At 43.2% G+C, this 19,823-nt stretch overlaps 2 pseudogenes; one reads left to right on the top strand and one right to left on the bottom strand.

Annotated features, from left to right (window-relative positions):
- The first annotated feature begins 2,549 nt into the window (after positions 1 to 2,549).
- Positions 2,550 to 2,648, top strand: LOC142839063 (U6 spliceosomal RNA; annotated as a pseudogene).
- A 7,078-nt stretch (positions 2,649 to 9,726) lies between these two features.
- On the bottom strand, positions 9,727 to 10,784 carry LOC142839016 (sentrin-specific protease 2 pseudogene; annotated as a pseudogene).
- Positions 10,785 to 19,823: the final 9,039 nt, after the last annotated feature.

The following is a 19,823-nucleotide window of genomic DNA, read 5'->3' as shown; positions in this document are numbered from 1 at the left end:
AAAGAGTAAAACACTCTAAAAAGTCACAATTTTGTTGTATTTATATATGTTGGTACATACACATACACACATAGATTGTATGTAACAATAATAAAAAAGAAGCTATCAATTTGAGAACTGGCATAGAAGGAATTCCAAAGAGAGTAGTTGGGAAGTGTTGGAGGGAAAAAAGGGAGGGGGAAAGTGATGTAATTCTATTTCAACATATTAAAAATAAATAGCTTACTTGAAAGGCTCTTCATTTTAAAATCTCTTTACTTTTTCAAAAAGTCCATATGATCCCATTCTATAAGGTAAAGGCAAGCCTATTAATGACATTTAACTAGATCAACTCTTTTCATAAAATACCCAAGAAAACCCAAAAATTGACATGGAAAAAGATCACTATTGTCACTGAGGCATGAGGTCACACTCTTATTGACCCTAGGAAAGATTGCCCCTGGCCTCATCACCTGTAAGCTTATCATCATTTAAAACATCATGTTCCTGATTCAGAACACTAGACCCTGGAGACTAGGGATACACAGTCTTATCTTGTACTTACGTTGCTACACCTAAAGGCCACTGGAGAACATCTGCACCGTTAATCCAGGGGCTGTCGTATGTTATGAAAAGCAGGTCCACAAAGCCTCCGTTTCTTTTGAGGAACTGCATTATCCAGTCATTATCACACTGCTCATTTCCCAGCAAAACAACAGCCAGATGCTGCAGCTTTTGGGTTTGCATTAAGTTCTGTGTGTAAAGTAACCACTGGGTGGCGTGGAAGATCTTTGTTTTTTCTCTTCCATTTAAAACAAGTACCACATTGTCCACATCTATGGAGAAGTAGCCAGAAACTACAGCTGGGCCCTGTGATGAAACTGTAGAAAACAGACCACAGTCTCCAGGCAAAAGATAAACAAAATTAAACAAGCAAAAGATAAACAAAACTAAATTTGATATCAAAACTTCTAATCACTTATATTCATTCTAGAAATGATATTTCTGCATTACCAATACTTTTGGTTGACAGGACCTTGAACATACTAGGCTAGCATTTCAATCACTGAGATTCATGTTCAACCACACTTTTACCTTCAGGCGATCTAATTATTATTCATTCAGGACCATGTATATGATCTAGAATTAAATTAGTGCAACAGAGGCCTGAATAGGAAAGAAAAAAATAGCCACTAGTATTGATATTTATAAGAATGTTATTTTTATTTTTTCATATATGATTACTCTGAGAAGATATATGTGATGAAGGAGATAGCAGACAATTCAGTGAGTAAAATATCTTATTTATAAGCATGAGGACCTGAGTTCAAGCCCCAACACTCTGTAAAAAGCTGGTCAGAGAGATGGGCTTAGTGGGTAAAGGTGCTTGTCAATAAGCTTGGCCACTGAGTTCAATCCCCAAGGCCCAGAAGTTGTCTTCTGACCTCCAAATGTATGCCTACACAAACACATACACACACGGAGGTAGGGGCGGTAATAGATTGGTAAATAATGTGGTTTTTTTAAGGCTGTAGTAACATGTGCTTATATTCTCAGGGCTGGGAGATAGAAGTAAAATACTTGAGGATCACTGGGCTGTGTGTGATTTGTTATGGCAGCTACAGGAAAGTATGGGTTATATGGGAGAATTTTGGGACCCAGAAGTGAATTGCTGTAACAAATACTTAAACATGGGGGATTGGCTTTGGCATTGGGAAGTGAGGGAAGGCTGGAAGAATTCTGAAAAGTAAATATATTAGAGTCTCTAAAGAAAAAAACTGTGGAATAAATACACATTAAAAGGGGAGCTATTATATTGGCTTATGGGGTACAATCCAGATAGCCCAACAATAGCTGTGTCATGCTGGAGAGGTCATGAATCTGGATTGTTTACTGCTATAGTTGGCAGCGTGAACTGGGAGAGCGGGGCCTGAAAATGAGGCAGACTCGAGTCTCATGTAGTAGCCAACTTAATTCAGAGCATCAGACAATTTATACTCTGAGGGTTAAGAAGAGTCGCCTGAGTAAAGTGTACAGTCCCAAGGACAAGCTACATAGGCAAAACCACATTTTCCCATAGAGTCACAAAACAAATAAAAATGGCCTGTAGTAGTGAATAATCTGATGGAAATTTAACGCCTATCTGATACGTGAAAGCACATTCTAAGAACAACCCATGCTATGTGGGAACAGAGATGACAAGACTCCTGCCTTGTTCACTTGGAGTTTTCCCACAATGTCTCGGAAACTCCTTACACAGCTTTGTTCTTGGGCCATGTGCCTACACTGCACGCCTCCATTTGACACAAAAGGCCTGGCAGACTGGTGGAGAGCTGCTGGTCTTCAGACCCACAGGAGTCCTGAAAAAACTTGGTTCTTATACTGATAAAGGAATGCAACAACAAGGATAGATGGACTTGCCATTAAGATTGAGGGAGGCAGAGGCAGGCGGATCTCTGTGAGTTCAAGGCCAGCCTGTTCTATTGAGTGACTTCCAGGACAGCCAGGGCTACACAGAGAAACCCTGTCTTAAAAAACAAAAAACAAAACAAAAGACTGAGGGCAAACGCTTGTTTTGGCAGCACATGAACTATCATTGGAGCTATACAGAGAAGATAAGCATGGCCACCACACAGTGGTGACAAATTCCTGAGAAATTCCATATTTTTAACCAGAGAAGAAACACAAACCAAGGGCTAAAACACAAGCACCCAATGAAAACCAGATAAATATTAGAAACTAGAATTACAATCTTCTCAATCCAAGCCAGTTACAAACTCAATCTACAATGGAGCACTGCCTAAAACATAGACTAGGGCTGGGCGGTGGTGGCGCACGCCTTTAATCCCAGCACTCGGGAGGCAGAGGCAGGTGGATCTCTGTGAGTTCGAGGCCAGCCTGGTCTACAAGAGCTAGTTCCAGGACAGGAACCAAAAAAGCTATGGAGAAACCCTGTCTCGAAAAATCCAAAAAAATAAAAAATAAAAATAAATAAATAACTAAAACATAGACTAGGGCAATGGTGGCACAAAGCTTATAAAAATACCCAGTCAATAACCAATTTGAACTAAGGCTCATTCCACAAGATGAAAATCATACCCAACACTGCTTGGGTGACCAAGATTCTGAGACTAGGCAGCCCAGGGACCTAAGACAAAATCAAATAATGCTGGTCTAAAAACGAGTAGGGATGAAATGACTTCTGATGGCATTCTGCTGTACTCATAGGTCAGCGCCTTGCTCAGCCATCATCAGAGATGCTTCCTCCTGCAGCAAATGGGAACAAATATAGAGACCCACAGCCAGGCAGTGTGCAGAAAGAGAGAGATACCTTGAAACACTTAGTCCTAATGGGATGTCTCCATCAAACCCTTCCCCTCAGAGCTTAGGGAAGCATTTAGAAAAGGAGGCAGAAAGAGTGTAAGAGTCAGAGAGAATGGAAGACTGTAAACAGAGACTGCTCATTCATTCCTGGCTGACCAGACCCAAATGATCACACAGAAACTGTATTAATTACAACAGTGCTTGGCCTATTAGCTCAGGCTTCTTATTAACTAACTCTTACATCTTAAATTAACCCATTTCTATTAACCAATGTATTATAATGAGGCTATGGCCTACAGGTAAGTTTCTGGCATCTGTCTCCTTCAGCAGTTACATGACGATCTCTGCTTGTATTTCCTACCTTGCTATATTCTGCCCTGCCATAGGCCAAAGCTAACCAGTGGTAATTAAACATAGTCACAGCATACAGAGGGAAATCCTACATCAGAGGACACCAAGAGAAGAAGACCCTCTAAATCAACATGAGCAAAGCTCAGATGAACTCACGGAGGTTGAAGAGGACGCACAGGGCCTGTAAGGGTCTACACCAAGTCCATTGTGTAGACAGTATGGTTTCTGGTTTTATGGGATTCCTGAGTGTGAAAATAAGTGGATGTCTAATTAATTGTGCCCTCTCTTTGGCTTTATTCCTTCTGTTGGTTAGTCTCATCCAATTTTGATGTGATAGTTTTTGTTTTATCTTATTGTATTTTATTTAGTTGTATTAAGATAATGAATGAATGATGAAAACCTAGCCTCTCCCCTTCCCCTACTTGATCCTCCCATTCAGCCCCCACCCACCCAGGACCACTAGAGTGAAACTTAACAACTGAACTGTCATTTACACCTTTTGGAGAGGGAGAATCAATTTTCTGCAATGGCGTGACCCTGGGTAAATCAACTACACCAGTGCAGGCCTCATGTTCAAGAGTAGGTGACTGACATATAATGGACTTTACAGTTTGTGTGTGTGCTTTTATTTGGTTACAGATCGTGGTGTTTTATTGGTTTGGGGATGGTTTGTTGTTGTACTTGGGTTTTTTTTGTTTTGTTTTGTTTGTTTTTGTTTTTGCTTTTGCTAGGGTGAGTACATAAGGGGAGAAGACCTAGAAAGACTTGGGGGAGGGGAAGAATATGATCAAAGTATGTTCAAATTATGGTTAAATTTTAAAATTGTTTTAAGTAACAAAAAAACCCCACAAAAACATTAGGGCAAGCAGGCAAAAAACAAACTTTCTTTCTTCCATGTTCTTGTGTGTGGGCTATCATCAGAAGGTAGCAGCCACATTTAGGGTGGGTCTTCCTGCTTCAGATAGTCAGGTCAATAAAACCTTCACAGGAGAGCCAGCAGCTTGTTTAAATTGATTTCAGTTGCTATCAAGTTAACAACCAAGATTAGCCATTACGGTATGGTCTTTTTAATAAAGTCTAGAACAGACTAATTTGAAGAGTGTAGGAGAAATCCAGATACTTACGGTTCATTCAGTGAGGAAGAGCCAGGTGAGGGTGAGGACCACAGGAGAGAAAGCTTATGCTGTCTCTAGTACACGCTGTCACACACTGAGGACACAGGAGAGAAAGCCTACACTGTCTCTAGTACACCTGACTGTCACACACTGAGGACACAGGAGAGAAAGCCTACGCTGTCTCTAGTACACGCTGTCACACGCTGAGGACACAGGAGTCTCCAGTTCACGCTGACTGTCACACACTGAGGACACAGGAGTCTCTAGTACACCTGACTGTCACAGGTTGAGGACACAGGAGAGAAAGCCTATGCTGTCTCAATACACACAGACTGTCGTAGGCTGACTGTTTGGTAGAATGTGCATGGTAAAGGTAGGCGGGGCATGGAAGGAAATGAAGACTGTGTTATTAGAAATGAGGACAGAGAACTGTGCTGTAGAAGAGCCACAAACTTAGCTGAGCTGTGCCCCATTGGTATAGATGTGTAAAGCAGAATTTACAATCGGTGACCTGTAACTGAAAATTTCTAAAGAGTGTTAAAAATGTAGACTCACTCTCTCTCTCTCTCTCTCTCTCTCTCTCTCTCTCTCTCTCTCTCTCTCTCTCTCTCTGTCTCTCTCTCTGTCTCTCTCTCTCTGTCTCTCTCTCTCTGTCTCTCTCTCTCTGTCTCTCTCTTCTCTCTCTCTGTCTCTCTCTGTCTCTCTCTGTCTCTCTCTGTCTCTCTCTCCTCTCTCCTCTCTTCCTTTTCCCCTCCCTCCCTCCTTCTCTCCCTCCCTCCCTCTCTCTAAGAATGCTGACAACCTGAGTTTGGTCTTTGGAGCCCTAAGTAGGAGAGAATCAATTCCTTCAAGTTTTCATCTGACTTCCTCTTATAGGTTGTGGTGTGCACACTTGCACACACTAAATAAGTATAAATTTTAAAAAATTTAAAGAGAAGCTGAAGTGGTTTAAAGTCTTTGTTGCTCTTGCAGAGACCAAGTTTAACTCCTGCACCCACAGGATGGCTCACAACCATCTGTAACACCAGTTTCAGGAATCTGACATGTTTTTCTGATCTCTGCAGGTACCAAGCATGCATGTGGTGCACATTCATATGCACAGGCAAAATATTCATTCACATAAAATAAATCTAAAAAAGTACTTTAAAAATGTATTTAACAATGCTCTCTTCTGTGCTAGAATGAAATAGGGTGCTAAAATTATATTTGTTAAAATAATAAGACAAACAATCTAATAATTCTGAGTCTACATAAAAATAAAACCAGAAAATGTAAAAATCTTTGCTTTTGGTTAAAACTTATATATTCATATTGATTAATTTTTTAGTTCTTATTTCATTTTTGACAGCTTTTAAAACAGTAAATAATCTTTTCTCAGGGAATAACAAATATCTTCTGCAAAAAAAATAGGGGATTTGCTAAAATTCTTATTTAGGAAAGTATGAGTCACAGTGTAGAAGTCTTACTTCAGAGCTACGTGATCTATAAAATGTCTTAAAATTGCACAGCTTGTCAGCCATGACATTTAATATACTATCAGCAATATCTAAGTCCTCCATGAACATGAGGTAATGACTTCAATGCCAGAGAATTAGTTTCACACAGGTCATCAACTGGCATTTGGGCACTCTACTGGTTCCCTGGAAACTAGTGTATTTTCTATGTTATAGTTACTGTGATTCAGTAAGACAAATAGTCAAAAATGGAGCTATAGACTTAAAAGCTGCCACGTTGGGTCACTTTCTGTAGGAGACATACAGATACTATTATAACCAATTCTAAGGAAACTCCTCCCTTCGGAACTGGGGGCGTCTGCAGAGTCACCACAACCAGGGGAGTGTGGTTTGGGACATGAACAATCAGAATCCTAATGTAAGACAAGGTGTTCATATGCAGCCAGGACCACACCCACTATAGTGACATTCTTCCCTGCAGCCCAGCGCTGGGATTAGATGTGTGCATCCTACAGTGTGGGTTGTTGTGGAAATAACTTAATTGCCATGGTCATATTGTAACAGCACAGACAAACATGAATTTGCGATGATTACGTAGTGCTCAGAGGTGTGGGAGAAAGGGAACAGCCATCTAAACAGTACTTGTCCCAAAGGAAACGTGGCTTGGCTTTCCCCTTGATAGCTTTGATATGCTGTGCATAGTGATGGCGGATGGTAAAACGGCCAGTTCCCTGTGCTTTCCTGCCTTCGCCTGACTGTGTAGCAGCTCTTCTTTCGTGTACGGTGGAGTGCTTCCTTTTCCCTTTCATGACAGATGTACACAGAAGCAGCTTGTAGTAGTTTCTCTGTTGCTGTGATAAAACAGAGCAACTGGGGAAGGAGAGCTTTAGTTTGGCTTACAGTTGACAGTCCATCATCCAGGGGAAACAAAACAGGAGCCTGGAGACAGGAGCTGAAGCAAGGACTAGGAAGGACCACTGCTTGTGGTCCCAAGTCTTGCTCCCATGGCTCTTTCCCTTTCTCTCTCTTTTATCTTATTTTTATATTCATTTTATGATATATAATTAATATACTAGTTTTATAATTAGTTTTATTTGTCATTAAAATATAATTACATTACTCAACCCCTCTTTCCTCCAACCCTTCCCAATCCCTCACAAATCCATGTACTCTTTCACTTTATTATTGATGATATATATATATATATATATATGAATAAACATGTAAAGATAGCCTGGTGAGTCCATTTAGTGTTACTTGTATGTATATATATTTAGAGCTAACCCTAGAACCTTGGATATTGGGTAACCAATTGGGGAGCTTATTTCTAGGGAAGACTAATTATCCCTTTCTCAAAAGTCCTTAATTGCTTCTGGCTTTTCCTCTAGCCCGCTACACAGCCCAGAACTGAACTGCTCAGGGTTGGTATTGCTCAGTGGGCCGTGCTCTCCCACGTCAGTCTTCAAGGAAAGGTCCCGTGCACTTACCCTCTACGAAGGTAATTCTAATATTTGACTTAAGTTGAAAAAGGGAAACAAAAAAGTAAATGCTGAACAATAAAACAATTAATTACTCACAAGTTAAGGGAAGAAAGACTAATTTGAGCTCCCAGGGCCCCAAGGACTCAGTGCATCCTGGCCTGGGGTTCAGTTCATGACTGTTGACTTTGAAGTGCAAAGGAGGCAGAGAGGCCTTCAGGAGTCAGGCATAGGATAATGCACTCCCAATAAACAGCCCCAGGGACATGCATTCTCCACCTGGCCCCTACCTTGCAATGTCCCCAGAAACTCCTAAAGAAGTGCCACTGTTGATGCCTAAGCATTCGCGACCCAGAGAGATACGCTACTGGAAACGTCACGTATTCAAACGACAGGATTTTCAATCCTGAAGAGGCATCTGTGGCACCCCCTCATCTCTTCAAAAAACATACTTTGACTTCCCAAAGTGGTGTGTTTAAATGGAAACACAGGAAGGCAAGTTTGAACTTGATCTTTGAGAAAAGAATGCAAAAGCTGTACCCTGCAAACTGTGAAAGACAAGAAACAATGACCGGAGGAGAATCCCTACGAGACAGAGAGAGAGAGAGACAGAGGGGGGGGGGGGGGAAGAGGAGAGAAGACAGCAGCTACCTCTTTCAAAGAGAGAAGGGGCAGAGAGAGAGCACAGGCTGGAAGTGGAAGGAAGATCCACTTGCCTTGGCAGAAGGGGGGAGTGGGTGGAGCTTGTCTCTTAAAGGGACAGGAAAAGTCAGTAGCAGGTCATAACATTCCCATCTCTTTCTTATAATAAAAAGGAGGGAGGTTAGGCACAGCAGCTTAAAGGAATTATGATGGCAGATTCTCAAGACTGCTTCCTGCTTATTTGTGGGCATTGTCTTCGGGGGACCTGAGAAAGCTGGGTGCTGGTCATATCCTGGGGTAGCTGGTCTCTTTACTCCTGTCTGAGTCACAGCAACAATGTTATGGTTTAGATTTTAAAAATGGTGCTGTTCCCTGAGGGGCAGCAGCTGGCCAGGAGGGGAAGCCAGGCCCCACCACTCGAGGCCTCTGTGGGTCCCAGGCAGGTGGGAGGTGGCAGGTGAGAGAGATCTTGGCGGGTCAGCAGGAGACCTTGGGGGGTGAGTCCCACAAGGAGCCATGGCAGGTGAGAGACAGAGACGGATAGGCACACCATGCAGAGGAGAGGGTTTGGATATAGTTTATTCAGTGGGTTATGGAAGGAAAGGGAAGGGAGAGAGAGAAAGAGAGAGAAACAGAGAAAGGGAGTGGGGAATGGATGCTGTAGCCACTTCTTTCAAAGAGAGATGGGAAAGAGAAAGAGTGCAGGCTGGACGCAGAAGAAAGATCTGCTTGTCTCAGCCGAAGGGGGAGTGGGAGGGGCTTGGTTTTTTTTTAAAAAAGTATTTTGAAATGTCTGTGACACTTTTCCTAAGATTCCTGGATGGCCCAAGTTCTAGGTCCCATAGTCACAATTCAATAATACTTTGAAGCTCCTGTAGTGCCCCCAAGTTAATGAAAGGCAACCAGCCTGATTCACAGCATAAACTGGCAATTGGATTGGCATTCCTTTCAGAAACACACAGTTCAAACAAGCAGCTGAGAATTAAACATTAAAAAGCTTGGGAAAACAGCTGCCACCAATTAGCTAAAACTTGTGAACAAGAATAGCAAAATTGAAAAACCCAGAAAAAAAATTGAAAGAAGAAACCAACATTGACCTCAGTCACAAATAAATAAATCTTTAAAGCAGTATGCTTATGAGCATGTGTTGTTGTGTGGGTCAAATAGTTTCTAACTTGGGGGGTGGTGCATATATTTATAGACTGACTCAGATGCAGCTCTCCCTCGCTCCAAAGTAGCGCTACATAGAAGAGTTTTGGTACATGACCCACTCTTTCTTTACAGCCCAAAACCTGTTTCAGGATCTTTAACTTACCCTGTCTGAAGTATGTGATGATGCCCAGCCCATGAAAGACCAAGACGGGCCTCAGCAGCCCGTAGATGTCACTGCAGTAAGCGTGTGTGCAGGATTTCCCACTCCATCTTCTTCCTAAAGAGAGGCACGTGCTGCTGAGGGAAGGTAATGGGTTGGCCTCTGGGAATATAATCTGCGTATTTACAAGTAATCATTCCACAGTCACTCCTATTCCACTGCTGCTGAGAAATCTCCTCTTCTGTCATGCTGTATTGCTTCCACTCCAAAGGCTTCAGACCTGTATTCCCTTGGGCTTTGCTCTCATCCTGCAGATATTGGAAAATCATCTGGAGGATATCACATCTTTTCTGCTCCATCAAATCGAGGTAGACAATACTCTTCTTTCTTAAGTCTATTGCCACCAGGCTCCTGTGCACATCCAAGTGAATTGACACCAGAAGAAGTTCCTTTGCCTAGGTCCATCTTTTGACTGACCTGTGGCCCCCATACTTTAATTTTGTGTAAAAGATAGTATTAATTGTATGAACTGATGGGTATCCTTGATTTTGATTTCCTTCCATGAGAAGATTTATGTAAAAATTGATGACATCTTCATTGAGCCACTGAGCCTCCTGTAGTGTCTGCACGTCTCCCCGAGTAATTTGCAGTTTGAAGGCACAACTCAGATCTCATCTTGTGGCTCTGAGACTAGCACACTACTGATTTCCTCTTCCATGTCCACATCACGGCCATGGTCCAGGCCTTCTCTTGGTCTGCAAGAGCCTTTTCCTTGGCCGCAGGTATTGGTATTTTGTTGTTGAGAATGCCATTGCTGACACTGTCTATGCAGATTTGGGCCTGGGCCCTTCCCAGAAGGTCAGGCTGGGGGTGGTGTCCCCTACTGTCATCTTTGAGGTTTGTTCCAATATCTCCTCTGTGTCAGAAATTTTCTTCTCTGAACACCTCTTCTCTCTTTTGACTGGTGACAGGTCTTCTCTCAGAACAGCACAGGCAGATTGTTCTGGCTCAAACCAAACTGTTTAGATTTGTGAATTTGTCCTTCCACGCAGCCTTTGATCTTCTTCGAGGTGTTCACTGGGCTCGCGTGAGCACTGTGAGGCTCAGAGCTCACGAGATCACATTTCATAATTCTGAAGTGTAAGTCTAGAAGAAAGGGCTGGGTCCTTTCCCCTCTGCTGAACAAAAAGTCCCAAGATGAATCTAACTTTGTGGCTTGTTTTGGCAACAGTCTAGCTCAGGTGTTACGTGTTTGTATAGGCAGAATCTAGGAGCCAACGCAAATTTCACCTGACTCCCTCTTTTCAGTCCCTCAGGGTGTAGCACTGGATGAGGGTGAATCTTGGCCAGCTCCATCCTGAGTGATCATCAAGCCCCCACAAATATCATGGAAAGCGAAGGCGATACGCTTTTGATTTGTTCTGCACTGAGATGCGATGGATATTTATTGTCTCATCATAACTGTGGTAGTTTGAAGGAAAATGGCCCCCAATGGGTGTGGCACTATTAGGAGGTGTGGTGTTGTTGGAGGAAGTGTGTCACTGTTGGGGTGGGCTTTGAGGTCTTTTTCTCAAGATTGTCACTCAGTGTGACAATCGATCAACTTCCAGTTGCCTTCCTATCAAGATGTAAGACTCTCTGCTACAGTGCCACATCTGCCTGCCAGCCCCCATACTCTCCGCCATGATGACAATGGACTAAACCTACGAAACTATAAGCGAGCCATCCCAATTAAATGTTTTCTTTATAAGAGTTGCCATGGTTGGGGCTGAAGAGACGGCTCAGCAGTTAAAAGTACTGGCTTCTCTTCCAGAGGACCCAGGTTCAATTCCCAGCACCCACATGTCAGTTTACAATCGTCTCTAACTTCAGTAACAGGGGATATTTTTTTTAATATTTATTTATTATGTATACAATATTCTGTCTGTGTGTACACATGCAGGCCAGAAGAGGGCACCAGACCCCATTACAGATGGTTGTGAGCCACCATGTGGTTGCTGGGAATTGAACTCAGGGCCTTTGGAAGAGCACACAATGCTCTTAACCTCTGAGCCATCTCTCCAGCCCATAACAGGGGATCTGATACCTTCATACCAACGTACATAAAATAAAATTCAAAGTATTAAAAAAGTAAGAGTTACCATGGTTATGGTGTCTCTTCATAGCAATAGTAACCCTAACCAAGCCAAGACGAGTACCCATCCAATGACCCTTGACTCTAAGTGAAGAGTCTCCTTTCTGACTAACAAGTTTAATTGTAGAACACAAAACATAATTACTCTTCCTTGACTTGGAGTCCAGTGTTTCTAGCATTAGTAAGTGAAACTTACCTGAAAAGGGATTTACAGGGCGTCACTGTTGCTCCTTTCAATGTGCTCAGTAATTTCTAAGACAGTGACAGCTATGAGCCTTGGTTGACATGAGCTAACCAACAACTGATACTTTAACAAAAATGGATCTTGTTGGACCTTGTAGGTTGGGTTGAGAAAGACACAAACTATTTCTGTGCCAATCCTGATAAAATCACAATCTATGAATCTAATCCCCAGAGAACACTGGGAAGAATTCAACTGAAGGACAGTATTGAAACATACAGCTGCTGTGGTCACGCCTATAATCCAGCACGAAGAAAGCGGAGGCGGGAAGGTTTTCTTCACAATGGTCTCAAGTAGACAAATCAGAGAACAGGTATAATGTATGAAACCTACACATGCGTGTACACGCACACATACACTTACCTGCATAATCATAATCACCCACGCACACATGTGTGCACACACACTCACACACACAGTCTTCCAAATTGGGCTAGGCCCTATCCAAAGAGACAGAGCCATGAAGGGACGGTGGGCACCATGAGAAGCCAGCTGGGCCCAGAGAGCTTTCTTGTGTCCCTAAGGCACACCACACAGGCATGTACTTGCTTTGCTTGCCTAAGCTCCACATTGGCGCTGGTTTACCCCTTCTGGCACTCCCTTGAGGCAAACGCATCCATCCTCCTGAAAACTGCCTACCTTGGCTCATGGCTACTCAGCTACAGCAAGTCAGCAACACGGGAAGAAGCAGGAAGAGCATACCCTAGCTAAGGAGACTGGTGGAGTCTGTTGTCTCCCTGGTACATCATGGGACACGTTCCCCTGCCAGGACGGACTGTAACTCCTACATCTGACTCTGATTGAATCAGGATCCCCTAGGCTGCTGTCTTAGTTAGTGATCTACTTTTACATTTTGATAACAAGCCTTCCCATCTCAAATAATTCAATCAAGAAAAGTCTTTCCATGGAGGTGGTCAGCTTCATGGAGAGAACACCAATTAGTTGTTCAGTGCCAAATGGTCAGCCCTGAAAGCATACATCCAAGTAATATTATATGGACTGGGTGTGACACACACAGATATATATATATATATATATATATATATATATATATATATATATATGTCATACAAATAGATGGAGGACAATTTGAAGGAGACTGGGGGGAGAGGTAAATGTGAGAGTTTGGATCAAGGTGTCCCCAGATGCTTAAGTTTTAGTTGATTCCAGATGTAGTCAGATTGACAACCAAGATTAGTCACCATATATGATGCGTACACACAATAGAAGATTTTTTCCATGCAAAGAAAAATTATGGCTAAACATGGAGACAGTCTGCCAAGTGAAACTTGGTAAGAGTTATATTATCCCACTTAAAGAGAAGTGAAGAATTGCAGGCTCATGGAAATGGGGAAGACAAGGTTGGGGCAGGAGCAAAAGGAAGAGATGGTGGTCAACTTGCAAACAAGATGACGGTCTGCTAAGAAGGTGTTGTACTGTGGGGTAACTGTGGTAAATAATGCCGTGCGGGAAGGGCCCTTCAGGTCATAGAACCCAGCACATAAACAGCACCACCTGCCAAATTTAAATAAAGACCTAATCCATCAAGGTCCGTAGTTCTGGGGCAGTCTCTAAATGTCCTAACTTTGCTTTTTGGCTTTTGTAGTTCTGCTTCTGGCTAACTGTTTTTGTTAACTGAAGTATGTCAACCCAGGATATGATTTTTTTTTTAATGTTTTAATTGGTTATTTGGAAATTTCACATAATGCACCTGGTCACATTCACTTTCCAGTCCAATCTCCCCCGCATCCTTGTAACCTCTTCCAAAACAAAAAGGAAAAAGAAAAGAAAAAAATACCCACATACTCACTGGAGCATGATCAAACTCCCAGTGGCCAGCCCCTTAAAGATAACTGAGTCTATCTGTGAAGTTCTACCCTTCAGCCTCCTTATCACAATTTTTAGGAGTTTTCAATGGCTTCCTGTCTAGACTGTTTTCTTTCCCTGGCAGTGGGGTGAGTGGGGGGTGGAGGTGGGAGTTGGGAAGGAGCGGTTGTCACAGAAGCCTTCTGTGTGTCTCAACTGTGAGTCTGCCGCCATCAATAGCACTGCAAACGAAGTTTCCTTGCCTTTTATGATGGGGCAGCACAGACCACAGACTTCCACATGGTTCAGGCCATTCACTGAATTGAGTACTGAATGTGTGAAATAAAGAAATATGAAGATACGAGGGAGGAACAGGACACACCTGGAAGATAGGCACGGAGGCGCTTGTAATCCCAGCTTTCACCTTTACCCGTCTTTTACTGTCTTGTACTATTCGTGTGAAATATTTTCTGGTCCAGTTACTCCTCTTACATCTAATGTATTTATTTTAAAAAGCAGCTGGAGAGTTGACTCAGTTGTTAAAAACACTTGCTGTTCTTTCTGAAGATTCTGGTTCAATTCCCAGAACCTACCCAGTGGCACACAACTTCCAGAAGATCTGGTGGCCTCTTTAAAAAAAAAAAAGATTTATTTATTTATGTTATGTATTTGAGTGCTCTATCTGCATATATGACTTAATGCCAGAAGAGGGCATCAGATCCCACTGTAGATGGCTCTGAGCCATCATGTGGTTGCTGGGAATTGAACTCAAGACCCCTGGAAGAGCAGACAGTGCTGTTAACTGCTAAGCCACCTCTCCAGTGCCCTCTTATGGCATGCATGTGGTATGCAGACATGCATGCAGGCAAAACACCCATACACAAAAACTAAAATGTTTAAAGGGTGTAGTGACAAACACCCTTCGTCCCAGGACTCAGGAGTCAGAGGCAAGCGGATCTCTGCAAGTTTGAGGCCAGTCTGGTCTGCAAAGCGAGTTCCAGGATAACCAACACAGAAAGCCTATCTCGATAGATAGATAGATAGATAGATAGATAGATAGATAGATAGATAGATAGATAGATAGATAAAATGATAAAGCAGGCAGCAGGTCCATCCTTTCATTATGATTTCCAGTATTCAAAAACAAACAAAAGCCGGGCGGTGGTGGTGCACACCTTTAATCCCAGCACTCCGGAGGCAGAGGCGGGCGGATCTCTGTGAGTTCGAGGCCAGCCTGGTCTACAAAAGCTAGTTCCAGGACAGGAACCAAAAAAGCTACAGAGAAACCCTGTCTCAAAAAATCCGGAAAAAAAGACCACCAAGGTTCAACCATAGAGACTGCAGCTAAGAACTGTCTAAAGGTGCAGTCTCTGACAACCATAGAATGAGACTCCTCTTTCTTCCACGGTTCCGCTCTTTTGAGACAGATTCACTGTATAGCTTCCATAGCTAGTTGTTGAAGGGAGACATAAATGCTCCTGGCCACACCAATCTTTTCCCTAGAGAATCTTGAGCACTGAAGACACTCCACCTGGAGCTTGTTTTCTTCTTGGCAGAACTGGCCTTTGGGCAAAGAAATGACCATACCTCAACCACTGACAAAGATACATAGTATTTGTAAATGAATAAAACAGGACTGTCAAATCCTGCCAAGACAGGGTAAGATAGTTTTGAAAAGTTTCTTGCCTTTGAAAATGGTCTGTCAGTCATTTTAGTCCTTAGTCAAAATTGGTTGCTTCAACATTGCAAATAAGACTTTGGGCGATTGCCCAGGTAGCCAGTTGTCTCTGTCATTTGTTGCACATTTTGGAAGTTGCTTGATTGCACTTCCTGCTTACTCAAATAATATTGTTTCCCTTCTCAGATCTTCTATGGGATTGAAGAGTAGATAGTTATAGTTACCTTCCTCGTGATTTAGCCAAGCTTAATTTCAATGCAAGATTTAGACTCCCTGAAATAGAATGTTTAGTAAAACTTTTGTTATGTGTTCCTTGCTTAATATTGTTTATATTGTTTGTAACTTTATTTTTTTTTTTTTGTTTTTGTTTTTGTTTTTTTGTTTTTGTTTTTTTTTTTTTGAGTCAGGGTTTCTCTGTGGTTTTGGAGCCTGTCCTGGAACTAGCTCTTGTAGACCAGGCTGGTCTCGAACTCACAGAGATCCGCCTGCCTCTGCCTCCCGAGTGCTGGGATTAAAGGCGTGCGCCACCACCGCCCGGCTGTTTGTAACTTTATATTTGGTATATAGTTGTATTGGGTTTGGATCGATCTTGTTTAGACAAAAGGGGGAGATGATGGGGAAGCTCTGTTAACCAATCATGTCTAGTTAAGTGTGGCCACCTGGAACCCAGGAAGAAAAACTGAAAGGGACCAGGTGCACGCTCTCTGCACGATTCCCGCCAGACACAGAGGAAGTCAGACTCTCCATTCTTGTGATGTGAGTTTCCCCTTATAACAATTAAAAATATAATTATTTATCTTTAAGCTGGCCTGGTTATTTCCCGAGTCGAGCTAGCCTCAACAGCTGGTCTTGTTGTCAACCTAACAACATCTGGGATGAACTAAGAACTCAGAACCAAGATTCTGAGTACTGTAAAGGGTTTTCCTTGATTTAATCACTTGAGGTGTGAAGACCCACCTTAAACCTGGGCCACCCTTCTGGTGGCAACCTCTCCAAAGGACATGGGAGAAGGAAGCTTTTGCTCTTTGCTCGCTTGCCCTCATGGTGGTCAGAAAATTCCTTCACTGGTTACAGTCTACTTCTTGAGGAGTCCAGCATATACTGAAGACCAGCCGAGCCATCCAGCCTCATTAGCCAAACGACAGTTAGATTAGAGGGCTTTCCATTGTGAGACAGCCATTGTTGGGATATTCAGAGCCAGTGAGCCTCTCTAATAAACCCCTCACATATGCATGTGTTCATTCATTCTATCAGTTCCGTTTCTTTAGAGAACCCTGACGAATACAGCAGCCGAGGCTGGGCTCGAACCAAACAGTCCCTCCCAAGTCCTGGGACTCCACATGGGGACCAAGCACAACCTTCTTATTTACAATGGGGAATGAATTCTCCCTTGAGGACCACTGCAGATCCATTTTCAAAGGGCAGTAAGCAAATATATTTTATACCTGTACTTTATTTTACAATGAAAATGAGACGTCAGAGGATGTGATAAAAAGAAGGAATTAGACCATGGAACCACCTGGGTTACGCTGCCACTAAACACTTGTGAAAACCTGTGAAAATGTGACGGAATGTGTAATCCAGTATGGACCAGGAGCCTCGGTCGGTACTGATGCTACCGCTGGTCAGGGCTCTGGGCCAAGTGCTCCAGGTTCTTGGCCTCTTCTTCCAGAATGAAATAAAGGCATGTGGAGACTGCAAAATAGCAGAGATACTTAAAAGCCAAGTGATGGTACTGCCCAGAAAGGACATGCTGTCTAGAGCCACGGCAAGCTCTAGGGGTGAGGGTACTCAGATGCCTCACTTACCCTTTTATGGTCTTCAGGAGGAGGGGTCCTTGCTCACTTTAGCGACTGTAGACTTTCCCCACTGAGCACAGATCTCTGCAGCAAATGAAGAGTATCTTCACAGCCTGTGTCTCTCGGGAGAAGGTGAGAAAAGCAGGCAGCCTTTAAGTATCTCCTACCAGAGTGAAAGCAGAAGAAAACTGAGGGTGTCCTCTGCCTCCTAAAATATGGGCAAGAAGGGACCCGAATTTGCTCAGACATCTTTGTCGCATTTTGCTCTGTGTGCGCACTATTCCGCCTGTCACTCTGACCGCTGAATTGCTGCCGTCATATCTGGCCTGGCCTAACGGGCTGTTTTCCTTTGAGAGCTAAAACCATCTTCTTAAAATAAGTGATGGGCTCGAATATTTTCTTCCGCATGGGCTCATGGAATATTCATATTCCGAGTCCATTGTACAGCAGACACGCGGGAAGCCATAGTAGAATTCTAAGAGCAGAAAACGGTTGTCCTAATGAGAGCTCACAGGCGTAGGTGTTCAGAAGTCACAGACAGGAGATGAAAGAAGGCAGAGCTGTTTTAATTGTGAATTGTGCGAAATGGGAAAACATGGTTCCGAGCGCAGGCCTGAAGCTATGACAAAACAGCTTCTCTTGAACGAAATGAGGTTTAAAATTCTCATTATTTCGGCTTTAGACACGTCTCTGAATATCAGATTCAAGGTTTTGGCAACAGAGCAGAGCTGAATCATCCAGTTGAACATTTTAGACTAACTATTCACTTTCTTTTTCTCTTTCACCTTTCCGCTGAATACAGTCCCTTTCTTTCCTTTCTGCCCCTTTCTTCTGTCTCTCATCGGGTCCCCCATACCATTGGTGCAAACTCCCCTTTATCGTCCCGTCCGGTGCTCTTGCCTGCCACGGAAGGGGCATCAGAATGAGGTTGGCAAGACTTTTCAACAGCTTGTCTTTCCACTCTGCCACGCGCCCCCCAAAAAGAAAATGGGTGTTTACATCATTTCAACCAGCTACTGTTGCTATGGTCCGAGTGTCTGTTAAAATAGTCACTGACATTTCTGGGCTGGGCTCCTTGATAAGCACCCTGGATTAATCCAGCCTAAGAGTCAGTTTGCTCTAAATCTGGGCAGGGGTCAGCGCAGCTTTCATTTGGCTGCTCCAAAGAGGGTACCGAACACTGCATTTTGTTTACAACAGCCAACGGCTGCCGGGCTCATAGTTCGTTAGGCTGGACTACAAGGTACTACCATCTCTATGTTTAGAAATAATCAAGCATTTTGAGTGTCATGTGGTTTAGCCTCATAACTACCCAGTAAATATTGATTAGAATCGAGTTGAAGACGCTGGACTAACACCTGTCGTTCTAGCCTTAGGAGGCTCAGGCAGGAGGATTGCTACAAATCCAAGGCCAGTCTGGGCGACACAGTGAGCACCTGACCAGCCAGGGCTACCTAGCAACACCCTGTCTCACACGCCAACAACAAAACAATGGAAACAACAGAAACCAACTCCTGAGCCCAAGGCAGTAAATAGATTTTGTTCTACAGAATATTTGAAATGGCAGAAAAACTTATTAAATAAACACATTGCATTAAGTCAATTCTCAGCTATCACCGGAAGTTCCAAGATGAAGATAAATAGAATAGAGACGCATGCGCCGATGTCTTCTACGTCGGTAGTGACGCAGGCGCCGATGTCTTCTACGTCGGTAGTGACTGTACTGTACTGTTCGCGCAGGCCTTAAACGCCTGTGTGAGCAAAGTCACTAGGACATTGGCAATAGGCTGTGTTTACCCAGCAACTAGTATGTACCAGAATTAGCGCAAAGTGCTTTAAACATGCTGTATTTACCCCACCACAAACCTAAGGTGTATTGTTTCAGTCTTACAGATGAAAAGGCTAAAATGAAACTCTTACTGAGGAAACAGTTTCATAGAGACACATGAAATGAACAAGTCTCCACGTCTTCACCATGGCTAGCCTAATACAATTCTTTTGTAAGGATATTCTTGTGAAGCCCTTTACTTTTGAGCAAGGATTCACATGGATAGAATCACCTGGAGAATTTCTTCCCACTCAGTCTTTGGACCTTAAGGTTTCTTTGCTCCTCAAAATGGCGTCTATGCTGGTTTTCCTGACACGGCTTCCTAAAGTTTCCTAGGAACTCGGGACCTCGGGCTTTCCTCTAAAGGCATCAGAAATACATAGGACAAGATCCAGCTGGCCCATGTACACATTAGCATTGAGAAGCGTCGGCTTAGGTATAGTGTGTCTAAATTTTAAAGTCTCTAAAGTGATTCTGATGTGATGACCAATAGCAGGCCACACATTATAAAATGTTCCAGGGCTTGATCCCCAAATGTAATCCACTGAAATCCTCAGTGTAACAGGTTTGAAGCCAGGGCTCTTGGAGAGCCCAGACTGTGCTGTGTGTCTGCTCAGAGACTCCGGGTCTTGAGATAGGGCCTGGTCCATGAGTGAACACACCGGCCTGAGGAAGCTTAACC

Source organism: Microtus pennsylvanicus, chromosome 20 (assembly GCF_037038515.1).
Source record: "Microtus pennsylvanicus isolate mMicPen1 chromosome 20, mMicPen1.hap1, whole genome shotgun sequence".
Taxonomy (NCBI): Eukaryota; Metazoa; Chordata; class Mammalia; order Rodentia; family Cricetidae; genus Microtus; species Microtus pennsylvanicus.
This window is presented reverse-complemented; position numbering and strand designations above follow the sequence as displayed.